Raw genomic sequence first — 14,011 nt, 5'->3', positions numbered from 1 at the left:
AAAGTATTTTTTTCATTTCGGTTTGTAGAATACCTTTCTGAGAGTCTTTACACAGGGGTACTTGAATGCATGTTGATTACCTACCTACCTTGTAGCGTGTGTCCCTGTACAGAAGAGACAGCAATCAGTGGTGGTGTGAGTGTAGAGTGAAGATGGTCCAGATAGAACCACGAGATTTAATACAATGTGAGATATGAAGCCAGATCAGAAAAGAAAATCCTGTGCAGCCGTGCAGGTTGGTAAGAAAACAGAGTCAGACCAATTAAACTTTAAAGCACCAGTAAATACCTAAAGAAATTAAAAAATTACTAATTAAAATTTGCCTCGGTGGTTTATTTCATGCATGAATTAGAAAACAGAGCTCATCAATATCAGGAATAACACGAAAACGTTGAAAAGAAATAAGACATCGAGTGAAATTAATTTTGACAGTGTGAAACACCCGAAGAAAGGAACAGTGCAATCATATCCCAAATATATTACGGATGAAAGCGCTTCTAGTAGAACCTGCTAAACATTTCATCAAAGAAGTTTTGCTTTATCTAAAGTAATGCATGCAACTTTATTGTAAATTTTAAGAGAAACAGTGTGTGTATTTGTCCGTGGAATTAATAACAATTAACAGGGATTGGTGTTAAATGTTACATTCAGAAACAGTTAATCCTCAAATTCATAGACTGTATTGTAAAGGACATCGGGCGTTTTGGCCCCGCTTTTATGAAAAGTCGCGAACATAAACCAAAATACTTTTAAATCCGGGTTTATATTTTATGGTGGTAACACTAATATGATTTAAAAGTATTTTGGTGAATGTTCGCGAATTTTTAAAAAGCGGGGCAAATTGCCATATAAAATGCCCAATGTCCTTTACAACAAGGTTAAACTTGACTATAAACACGAGCTTCGGCTCTTTACGTTAGTCAAAAAGTAAAAACTCGTATCACAACGAACGTCAATTTTAAAACTATTTTTAAAGTGGTGGACAAAAAGCTCGATTAATTCGGGGGTAAGTATTTCAAAATAGGCCTAGTGAGTCGATTCTAAAGGTACCGATGTTTATATTACGTCAAACATGATATAAATCTATATAACAGTAGGTAGAAGAAATAGGTATATGTTATTGGGGATGGGCAAATTAATCGATGCAACGACAACGAAGTAGCGCTGCTTCTTATTACATAATGTATTCTTTATCAGAACAGGTGCCTTTCTACACCGCTGATAATAACTTGTAAGCAGCTTGGTACATGAGGCTTCCCTTTCAACTAAAAGTAGCCTTTGTCGTCCTTATTCGCATTAGCTTGAAGGTAAATAGGTAATATCACAAATGAGAGAAAATTTTAAAATTTATTAAATAATGCAATTTTTCCATATTCCCCGTGCATTCAAGCTTTTAAGCTGTAAGTATTGAAAATAATAAAAGCATTGATCAAACTCAAACATTAAAAATCTCCGGACGCGCTAAATCTAAATCCGAAATCCATTAGGGTGTGAGTAAAGTAAAATCTGAACTTTTTTCCGCATTTAGCTACTTTGTTTCCCAGGTCAACTCACATGGTCACGTAAAGTTAGCTCTTGGCATTAAGTCCACCCTTTGTACTTTTATTAGTAATATTTGTACAATAAAGAGTTTTAAACAAATAAATAAAGTTCATTTAAAAAATGTTTGTTTTATTTTGAAATTGGTTTTCTCTTCAAGGTCCTTTTTTCAATATAATAATATTATTATGAATACGGTGATCTGTATTAATTTTAAGTAAGTGCATCATTTTCGGTGTCTCACATCCTACCTATGCGCGTAGCCTACGAACAGACATCTGGTCTGATTGACATTTCCAATAAGCAACCATACATGCTAACAGTTCAAACAAAGTGTTGCTTTGTGTCGCCAAAACCCGATTATGTTTGAGGTCAGATTGGTGCGGTAACCCAAAATAGAACCTTATTAGCCCGCAATATTGCCTTTGAATTAGCAGTACATACATACATTGCCCTGGTTTAGCAATTAAGTTCATATAGGTATATTGCCGAATGCAAAGACGGCAATTATAAAAAATGCCCATATATGACAGAATTAATATGACATCGCGGACTCGGGTGTAATTCTTACTCAATGTAATACGAGATCATCATGAAACGTCAACATTGTAGGACAGTAGAGGACTATGGACAGTAGGGAATATGGGAGTGAATCCGCATACCTATCAACTAAAATGAACAACAATCCATCGGGGAAAATAATCCAATGCATAAATCTAGTTTTCATATGTACCACGAGTTCCGAATTCAGTCCCTGAACTCATACGTGAGGGCTACAATGTATTGTTGGCTTCCACCGACTGCCACTGCGAAGCATTCAGGAGGGAGTTACATGCTCTGTGAACTCTGAACCGAAATGGACGCAATATTGTTGCGTAGCAGTAAATACCCGTAAGCCGCTCAGGTGCAGTATGTCCATTTGCCTACGCCTGTATTCGAATACAGACGCAGAACGGAGGGCGGTAATGTATGTAAGACGTAATTCGTATATAAGCCGATTGTCCATTTTGAGCATCCATGATTTTATAAATACCTACCCACACATTTACATTGTTCATAGAAAATGAAGGCAAGCAAGAGCAAGCTGCGGCTGCGTAGACATTTTCTGCACTATAATTTCTGTCTTAAAACGGAAATCAACAGGATGATTGCCAGCTTGCCATAGGAAATGGTTCAAACTCCCTATTTAGTCCCCGCCGCTGTCCTAAGTTTTTGCACCAATTGATATTCATCTTGGGATTGCAGAGTTTTCCGCAGCCCTTGAATGGCCACGGCGCGAACCTATTAGTCGGTCACCTGTCGTACACCAACAGTAGTCGCAAAGTCACAATCTACTGATTAATATGTGTGTTTTAGTTGAAAACCTAGAAAAATTTGTGCGCTAATCAACTTAGCGATCCGTCCGCTAAGAGATTCGGTGGGAATTGGTAAACTTCGCTATCGTTGCATTTCGCAATCGCAGTTCGTCAAAGAATAAGAGTTTGTAATTCAACAGATATCGAAAAATTTAGAAAGTTCTTAGTGTGTAGTTATGTTTATTTTAAGTAAGTATATTTAAAATTATGATCAAGATTATAACGTTAAAACTACAACAAAGTGCTCCGATTGGTTGATTGCGTAACAAATGACGCGTGAACATCGTAAATGTGCCTGGATGCGGTGACGCTATTGGTCGATTGCCCGTCAACTGACACGAATGAACACCGAACCAGTGAGTTTCAGTGATACGTGACAAGTTCGATCATAAATGAATCGATCACAGATTAGATGTTTCTGTTACCCACCGTGCATTTACGAGGTTTATTTGAATTAGTGAGGAAAATGTTAGGTAAAGAACTCAAAACGAAGAAAACTTATTATTTTGTAATTAAATGTACTGTTTCTAGCTTTTCATTTGTTAGGTACTTAGTTGTTTACTTAAAAACAACTTATTCTATTTGCACAAACTTGTAACTTACTTCGTTACAACTGGGATTTTTTTTTAATTTTTTTTTTTAAAGATTTTATTATCACTCCACAGACTTTATGTCCGTGCCTTTTTGAGAGATCAATATATTGTGAGAGTTTGGTTGTTTTTTATCTTCATCTTTTAACTACTCACTACTCAATGTGGAAGCTTATAATATATATATTTTATCTTTTATATATATATATACCTATATATTATTAATATTTTTTTTTTTTTTGCACTCCTGGAGGAAAATCTACACAGACACCTGGGAAGGGGACCCAGGTAGTGTCGGCCTTTAACCGACTAAAAACCCCCAGTTGTGCATTTCTTGTTTTTTTTTTTTTTTCTTATTTTTTTTTTTTCTTTGTTTCACACAGTCACACTTACAATTATAATGGCAACAAACATTTGAAGGGTAAGGCCAGTGTCAGCTGTCTTCAGAGAACTTAACAGACGCCTGTCAGTGGCCACACACTCCTTTTGTCATCGCTGTTGTTTTGCCTGGTGTTAATGTGTGACAGTGTTCTTAAAACTATCTTAATTTTATTGGTTAGTTCTTATACAGATAATATTAATTCATGATATACTATACAATACCTACATATCAAAACTATACAATACATGCTATATACTATACATATCAAAACTATAAAAAACATGCAATACTGTTTGGCCGTCAATATAAAATTAAAATCAAAATTCTCCTATTCCGCTCCATTTTGCGTTGCCAAAAGCCTTGATTTACATCTGGGATTACTGGGATACAACTGGGATTGTATTTCTATGAATTTGAATTTAAAATTTCAATTGAGCAAAAGCTTCCACAATACACTTGCATTTTTGTCGAGAGTAATATATTATCATTTCCCGCGAGCTTCGTTTCGCCTTAAAATATTTTCCCGTGGGAATTCTGCCAATAAAAATATGCCTGTAGGTTCTGATGATTCTAAGCTTTAAATTTTATCAAAACCCGTTTACTTTTGGCTTAAAGTGGTATAACAAACCTACTTACAAACTTTCACGGAATATTTATCGTTATTTCACACAAATATTTTTTCTAGCTAACTCCCGTTCCCGTGTAACAATATCCTGTGGTAACTAAGCTTTAAGTTTACTAAGGTACCTGCATGCCAAATTGAAGCGTCTAACTTAATTGTTCATTAAAAAAAAATTTTCCTAAAATTCTCGTTTTTCTAAATTTCAAAACCCTACTATTAAAACTATAGAAGTTAGGGGTTGAATTTTGCAAAATCCCGTCTTAGTGACATTTAAGTACTAAAAGGAACATCATCATCATCATCAGCCAACAATCATCCACTGCTGGACATAGGCCTCTCCCAAGGAGCGCCACAACACTCGGTCCTCGGCCTTCCTCAACGCTCGGCAAGCTCAAAATAAAAGGAACCCCCATACAAAATTTGGGACTCGTAGCACTTGTAGTTTCTGAGATTTCGTGATGAGTCAGTGTATATGTGACCTTTCGCTTTTATAATAATATAGATGTATATTCTATATTGTCAAGAACTGCACACAGAAAATGCACAAGAAAAACATGCACAGTCAGAGTTACCGTATCTGCAATTGATGTTTCATTCGCAATATAGAAAAAAAACTAAATCTGTATTTCCGAACTTTCCGACGAGTGTGTGTACCAATCCGCGGAGTGTAGAGCACCCGCTTGTGTAAACGGTTCAGAAGTTGGGAATATTTCTGCTTTTCTCTTTTTTATTACAATTTCTGAGCGGAGGAAAGTTAAAAAACAGAAATAGTTGGACCGTACCGGTGCTATCTAACTAATGTTAACAAGCTCTAAGCAGAAACTCTTACAGAGCAAGTTTACTGCGCTCAACGTCTGTCTGTCCAAGTTGTAAGATAGGGCCTACAATGGCTTATCGTGAACAAGGTTTCTTATTTCTATATGCACAGTCCAACAGTCAACCCTCTCTTGTGTAGGTAGTAAATATGGATATCATTACTGCAGTTACTTATTTTATTATCGTTACATTCCCGGTTTTTTTGATGAAATTTTATATTATAATATATAGGGACGATTGCCATGCGCGTCGCACTGAACCGGGCCTAATTAGTTATCGTTATTTAAATAATGTCGTTGACAGGCAGTTCTGTACAGTAAAATAACGCAAAGGAAACACTTTAGCATATTTTTCGGTAATTCATAGTTAAAGCATACCTTTTTAGGTTTCAATGATGATTTGATTAATCTAATTTTAATAATAATTAAGTAGATAAGGTTTGCGACCTATCACGTGAGTACAAATGAACAGCGAAAAGCGAGGGTTACAGTTCGGGGATTACAGTCGTGATCCGTATGTATGTTATAAATAATTTGAAAGAAATAAAGGAAATTATACTATTTTAACTACTCTATAGTTTAGAGACACCGGAGCCGAAGAGGCAGAGGAGTAAGAAGTAGGCAGTCACGGTTGATCGACGCTTCAGAGCTCGTAGCACGCGGCGCATGACCAGCACGACAAGTCATGACAAAAGCTTGCCGTCGCTCGCGAGTCTGCGTTGTTCTCTGCACTTGGCCTAGAGAATGTCTAAGCTAAGTAAAACAAGTCACGACAAAAGCTTGTCGTCGCACTTGGCCTAGAGAGTCAAAACTAAGTAAAACAAGTTATAACAAAAGCTTGCCGTCGCATTTGGCCTAGAGAGTCAAAACTAAGTAAAACAAGTTATAACAAAAGCTTGCCGTCGCATTTGGCCTAGAGAGTCAAAACTAAGTAAAACAAGTTATAACAAAAGCTTGCCGTCGCATTTGGCCTAGAGAGTCAAAACTAAGTAAAACAAGTTATAACAAAAGCTTGCCGTCGCATTTGGCCTAGAGAGTCAAAACTAAGTAAAACAAGTCATGACAAAAGCTTGCCGTCGGACTTGGCCTAGAGAGTCAAAGCTGAGTAAAAAAGTCATGACAAAAGCTTTCCGTCGGACTTGGCCCAGAAAATCAAAGCTAAGTAAAACAAGTCATGACAAAAGCTTTCCGTCGCACTTGGCCTCGAGAGAGTTAAAGCTAAATAAAACAAGTCATGACAAAAGATTGCCGTCGGACTTGGCCTAGAGAGTCAAAGCTAAGTAAAAAAAGTTACGACAAAAGCTTGCCGTCACACTTGGCCTACAGAGAGTCATAACTTAGCAAAACAAGTTATAACAAAAGCTTTCCGTCGCGCTTGGCCTAGAGAGCTCCAAGTGCGACGGAAAGCTTTTGTTTAAAACTTTTGTCAAGTCTTGAGTTTGACGTGGTTGTGTTGCGTCGCGCGCTACGTAGGCGGAATATGGCAGAAGAAAGTTTGTACGAGGCCCTTTGGAGCGTTGCGTCGTCGCAGAGCCGACGTCCGACGTCATTCTAATCTCAGGTTGTGTGCGCTTACATGCAAAAAGCGATACATTTACACACTTATAGAATTTCAATATTCTACATAAAATAAAATAAAAAATATAACGCCCGTTTGTTGCTATGCTTACCAATAACTGGTACTTAATTATTTTCAAATTCATAATTATATTGTAGAATTATGTTTCTCACATAAAAAGGAAAATCGACAATGTTGTATTTTACTGTTACATCTATTAGTATTAAGAAACAAGTCATACCAATTAGTGGTTCGTTTTCCATTTTAATGTGATATTAAGAAAACTACAACCACGACTGAATGTAATTTTGTATGTAAGCTCGCCGGCACACTATCCTCTTAAGTTTCGCCCTACAGAGTTGAAACACGGCGAGTTTCTTCCGCTATATTATTATTTATCAGGTTAAAAGTACGTAGTATAAATTATACCGCTAGACAAATAAATATAGTATCAAAAACTAATAATACAAGTCGCAGGCAAGTAAAATAAAATAGGTCAATTATTTAGTTAAATTATTGGCTAAATTGTCATATAACTACTTATATCAAGCCAAAACAGGCTGGCTTAATTAATATAGAATTTGAAATATTCAATACCGGCAATAGCAGCCTTACAAAACGCGCGTGCTATCAACGTCACACTTAAAAAAAGAGCTTATTACGCGGAAATAGAGCTCATTTTACAGATGCGGATGAGCTCCAGCGAGCAACAAGTGTATAAAAGCGTCGAGCTTAATTCGAATCATAACAAATAGACGCATGTCGCTGAGCAAGTAAGAAGACTAGAAGAGACAATGAAAATTCTAGTTAATAAAAAACTACAGTTTTAACATCTCACCGACTGAAGAATGCCATCCTGGATACGACGGAGAACACACGCGCGTAGCCGAGAAACACTTGTTAGAATGGGATCGAAACACGAATACGTGAAAACGCTATACTTAAGAGAAGAAAGGAATAAAAATAACGAATTGAGAACATTAAGGAACATTTCGAATTTATTTTTTGATGACAGCGAAGTAGCTGAGGTGGACAGTACGGACGAGGGAGACGGGCCCGTCGGTGACGACGCAGCGCAGCTGGGCGCCGAACACGATCTGGCGAGGCAGCCAGGAGCACTTCAACGCAGCGATGCCCAGTATACGCAGCCTAGACTGGTCAACAGATTCAGACGCGGACTGGTTACAAGCTCCCATGAACACAACGTATCTGAATGCCATTTTCTAACCGATAGAGAGATGGGCGACCGAGTCGGACACGCGGATCCGACTGTTAACGTCGAAGCCTGGGAGGCAAGTGATGTAGGATGGAGATGGAGTGGTGACGCGGGCAGCGGCAACGCACCGCCCCGCGCCCCGCGCCGCCGCCGCCACGCCCACCGCGCTGGCCCCGCCCACTAGCACCCCGTTGTGCCTCCACGGCAAATTGGCAAATCGTTATCCAAAAACAAAATTCTAATTAATGTAATGAGATATCTGATTTGTCTGAATTTCATAATGGTATTGCACTAAAAGCAGATCGCATTATTGAAGGGAGGATGCTGCAGAGGGTGGGGAGGGGGTAGGGTTTAATCACAAAGTTCTACACATATGTAGCACTCTGTAATTATTGAAATGCATCTGTAAGCTGGGTATAGTCAAGGTGCACTCAAAGTGTTACTAACTCGAAACTAGGCACTCGGTAAACTTTGAAACAACTATGTAGTAATGGTCGTATGGCTAATAACTAATATCCTATATTATTTTGATGAAGAATTTAGTAATTGTCGAGTTAAAGGTGTATTGAAGTGACGATCTGATTAACCCCCTGACTTACGGCCTCCTTCCTACCTTTGCAGCACAGAAAAAAAGGAATTTAATTTTGCCAACCAAGCGAGATTCACCGAATTTATCAGTAAACGTTGTCAGTGGAGGTGTAATGTGACAACATATTCAATCGATTATTCGAATGATTGCGTCTGTAACAGACCAAATACCTGTACAGATTGATTAGTAATCGGCTAGAGTGCTTGACCCGTGCATCCACAAAGCGAGTGGCTAATGAAAGTGCTTGTCGGTATTAAACGGTGACAAGCACTGAATGGGTCAGTGGAAGCTTCGGAACGCATTCTAGTGTGATTTGGGAAAGTACTATTGCATTAGGTCAAACATTAATTAATGTAGTAAGGGCTTGACGCCCGTTACGGAGCTATTAAGACTGTGTGTCAAGCAGAGCGGAGGTATCGGAGCGGTGTGCGAAGGAATAAACTACAATCATTCAATAAAATAGCATGAGCGGAGTTTTTTTTTTAATAACTATGCAATTTCATTGGTCGATCGGTTTATCTGTGCGGCAGTAGGAGACTATTGATAAGGTGATGATTATACAAATCATGTTACTGATATCCGTTATAAAAAATAATTGTTAAGGTTTCGTTTAATACAAATTTAAGATTTTGTGATGAACATAAGTCAAGTTAGAGTTTAGTAAATGTGCCTTGATCATAAAACATTATAGAGATATGAATTGCAGTGGTGGTATGGCGTGCTGTCTTCTACTCATCCATGCGTCAACGATTGTACCGACAGGGCGGGCGGCGCCCAAGGCGGTAAACAAAACATCATTAGCATACAAGTTTCCTTCAAGACGTAATTCTTTGCCAGCTGATTGGGCGTATGTAAATTTGTAGGTCGCGATCGAAGTAGCTACACTCACGGGCAATGAAAAAAATCCACTCACAAAATGCCATCACCAAACGACCCCAATTTTTTCAAACATTGAATAAAAAAATTGAACTAAATATTATTTTTTTTAGTTGGTAATATCCTGGTGCTCTGTTAAATGTACTTCAATGTTGCAAAAGCCGTCATTAAGCTAGCATTTGCCGTTTAGGAGTAATTTGGTGTTTTTCTCAGTGGAACCTTTTCAATGCCCGTGAGTGTATTACGAGTCATAGAGTAACATATACATAAGCACTGATTATTACAAACGCAATCATTCGTAATTCATTGTGCAGAACTAGATTTTTTTATATAGAGTGCATTGTACATAAAGTGACGATGTAGTCCTAACTTAAAACATGAAAATGACAATATAATGACACAGTAGGAATACGGAACGTAGCACTGCAATGAGCCGTTTTCCTTGACAGCTGTCAGTTGAGCTTTTGGGTAAGCCGATAGATGGCGTGAAAACGCAGTGTACCAACTGTCAAAAATTACATAGAGAGCAAAGAGTACTAAACTCAGAATAAGAACTCACTAGTTGTGATTAAATGTCGGGTGGTAGCGCGAGCCATCCTTCCGAGGCTCAGACTGCATGTGGCTTGGGATAGTGCTAAGTATTCTGTGAATACGGCTTTCCGTCTAGTTAGTTTGGCATTCCGTTTTCGTAACTCTATCTTCAGATTGGCAAGGGACCATGATCCATAGTCCTTAGGCATTATTACAGTATAGCAGTCACTATCACAAGAGTCACTATCTCACAAGAGTCACTATCTCAAAAGAGTCACTATCTCAAGTGCACTAACTCTACAGTATCAAGGGAGGAGGAGCAGATAGCTCAACTACAACTCAATTAATACAGGAGAAACACAAGGAAACTGAGAAAACTTGAAAAGAACGGCTGTACGCACAATCGCACTGAACGCTGAAGCAACAGTGACATCGACATCATAGAGAAAATAATACTACAATTCTACCTACCTACGTCACTTTCACATTTCGTTAGCCTCACAGAATAACATATTGTGATCTGAGTGTGTTCTGAGGGTTTGAAAGTTGGTACAACCCCAGACAACGCCATCTATTTCTCCAAAAAGGAACTTTTTTTTTTTTAACAAACGCCTCATTGGCTGAGCGATATTTAAGTTTATGCTTATGCAGATTTACTCAAGTGAGAAAGTAGGCAGTGGGTACCTATCGTAATTAATCGACTGCACTTAAATCGAACGGAAATCTTAAGCGATACTTTCATTAGTGTGTATCCAAAACAAAAGCAAATGCGACGATACTATATCTATACGTACGTTAAAAAGAAGAAAGGGTGTTGTAACAAAATACGTCTCCTGAAAACTACAACACACGAAACGGAAATGTGAAATCCCGGAAATTCACAAACGCAGACTCTATTGTAAAACTGAAGCCTCCGAAGAGAAACGTCTTTGAGAGTCAGAGACAACTTCGCAACAGGTAATTGTTACCGGGAATAGGATATTGCCAATGCCATTATGCAGGAGACAAGTTAAATTTGCTTTGCGGGACTTCAATACTTCAGCCAATCTTAATTTAAACAAAATTCAATTTCAAACTAATACAAGTCCAAAGCTGCACTCAACAAAGCCAGATAAACTTTATAAAAACATCCTTTTGATTTACCAAGCGAGCGCGACGAGAGAGATTTTGCATTAACTTATTGTGTACAACAAAATAAAACCTAGCGAGGATTTAAAAAATACGCTTCGTATAGAGCTCATCCTTCCTTGCTAATAATTTCTCAGTACTGGCACTACGTATCGGTGGTGCGTGCAACGCGCCCGGCGACCAACCCCGAGCTCTCTCTAACTGGCGCGTAGCATCGTCTCGTAACGACCTCAACCGAAAATACACTGTAAAACAGCGGAACAAGAACGATTTTCCCTACCTAAGCATTACCTGTTGCATCAGTGCCCAGTATAAAGTGGTCTCCTAGGAAATGTACTTTTGCCACACACACATAGACAATTTTCAGCGTTTACAAGCGTCTGCTTGTCGCAGTTGGTTATTTTGCTTCATAAATACGAAGCAGTCATGTTGAAAGTGCATGCTATTTTGAGCGTTGTTCAATAATATTAATGTGGACAAAGTTAATGCAGGTACCTACAGAGGCAGTCGGGGTGTGCGGCGAAGCAGATAATGTAACTTAATTTGTTTCGGAAGGTACCGGCGGCAACTTAATGGACACTTTGAACAGACCATATTAAATTTGCAATGACATTCCTAGTCTGCATAGAGGTAAAGCTGGCACATTTTACATATAAGCAGCTTCAAATAATTACCGAGCATGTAGATACATATTTAACATGGCGGGTTAGGTTAAAAATTGCGCGCTGGGTGATAAAGGCGCCATTTCTTTGTCATGCAGAGATCTAATCTGGGACGAATCCAGCATGCCTGCATAATATCTTAAAATGATCACTATAATGTAACCTACGCTACGAATGTAAAGAATCAACCTTTTATCACTCTACTATAAGAGGAGGTATAAAATTAGCAATTCTCGAAAACTTTATTCTTCTTAATTAATTTGTTGCGAAGTAAAACATTATTTATTGTAATCCTTAAAAATACGGCTGGAAAATTACAAAATACGTATAAAAATAACGTTACTTAGAAAAATAAGAGTTTATTTCCAAAATGATCAATATGAAAAAAACGTATTTTTCAACTAATGATGTTTGTTGTTTACGACTGTTTTTCGGAGAAAATACTTCTTATGCGAATTAATTAGCAGAAGGCGTTTCGAAGAACAATTATTTTAAAACAGTTGCTAGCCGACAGTATCGCGCTGGGCGTAGAGCGTTCACTCGAGCTAAGTTAGGTATTTAACTAAATTCACATCATATTTAAGTAGGAACAGATATATTGATGATGTTTTATAATAAAATTTTGAATAGGGTTGTTACTGTGAAGTCAGACTCAAAATATTACGTACAATCTTTGTGTCATATGAAGTCATATCCAATAATCTCATACAAACTTGAGTTATACATACCTCAGTTATTGAAAATCAGTCATTGATTTCATAATGGACGCGTCACGATGCTATCGATTAGCCGATGATAACTTTTATTTGCCCCCATAATATTTTTGACCCCATCATCCATCATAGAATCATAGACACCCTGAAATGAGCTCCTAGTTGGCACGAGGCAGTGAATTCTAAGAAACTTTGAATGCACCTCTTTAGCTTGCCCGATACCACATCACAGCGTGAAGCAGCGACCTTCGCCTCATCAATACGCCAATACAACGAGCTAATGCTATGCCATTACTGCCATCAAGCTGCTTATCTTTCATTGGATTCAATACAGCTAATCAAGTAATGCTTTTTATGTAGCATTAACTCTATCTACTCGTGTAAGCATTTCAATAGCTCATTCCGTTGCATAAAAAAATTAACTGCGCACAAACATCTAAAGAATAAAGTATATTATAATTGCCTATAAAACGTACCTACGTACTGTTCATCATCTTAGGTAGCTTAGGTATTATATTTTATCCCTACCTAATTATATTTTACGAACTATGACATTTCGAGAATATAAAGCTCGGCTGTATTAACTATCGAGAAATTTAGATAAAACGAAACATCTCCGAAATGATTGTCGAATAACGAAACAATCAGGGAAATAAGTAGTCGCTGTATCAATCTGTCGGTAAACCATCTTATAGGAAACGGCATTGTTATAAATATATGCATAGGTTTTCGAAAAGCCGTAGGGAAACCGTAATGTGTTTTTTAAGTATGTTTGTGCCAAATTTAAAGCAGAACTGCAGAAATGATAATGCGCACGAATATAATTTATGCGGTAGAATAGAATTTAAAACATATTTAACTAGAAAGTACTAGTTCGTTCCGTTATCGAATGACACGGGGGATGCACAACAAACGGGCGATGTTGAGCTGAAATCGATAAAATCAGGGCTTCAGCCCGGGCGGGCGCTAGCAGGTCGCAATGGGGAGCCTAGGGGTGCCTAGGGCCCACCTATCACCGCCGCTACCGAGAATTACAGCCGTGGGCGTTATGATTGTTGAATCCCGTCTGTCGGACGGTCCAAGTTAATCTCTCAATATAATAAAATATAGTTTTTGCTTCAATAGGGATTCAATTAATTAATTAAGTAAATGTTTTAGAAACTGATGTCCTATCGAGATTAACTGTTCTTTAGAGATTAACGCTAATTGATATCGGCTTTTATAGACTGGTTAGACAAAGGCATAGAGGCAGATTAAACAGAAACTACGCCTCCGGTTGAACTTAATACAGATATGGAAAAGGAGGAAAATAAATAGGCAGGACAGAGGTTGATAGAAATTCTGGGAAGTCAATATAAGATCGAACAGATAGAGAGGCGGAGAAAGGTCGACATTGGGCACACTGGACCTTTTGTAAATAAAAATAGAATAAGTC

At 38.0% G+C, this 14,011-nt stretch overlaps 1 protein-coding gene across 3 annotated transcripts in view; it reads right to left on the bottom strand.

The window, feature by feature from the left end:
* LOC105380203 (PHD finger protein rhinoceros) overlaps positions 1 to 14,011 on the bottom strand; it is a 43,621-nt gene that overhangs the window by 12,014 nt on the left and 17,596 nt on the right. The window lies entirely within an intron of this gene.

Source organism: Plutella xylostella, chromosome Z (genome assembly GCF_932276165.1).
Source record: "Plutella xylostella chromosome Z, ilPluXylo3.1, whole genome shotgun sequence".
In the NCBI taxonomy this organism is placed as follows: domain Eukaryota; kingdom Metazoa; phylum Arthropoda; class Insecta; order Lepidoptera; family Plutellidae; genus Plutella; species Plutella xylostella.
This window is presented reverse-complemented; position numbering and strand designations above follow the sequence as displayed.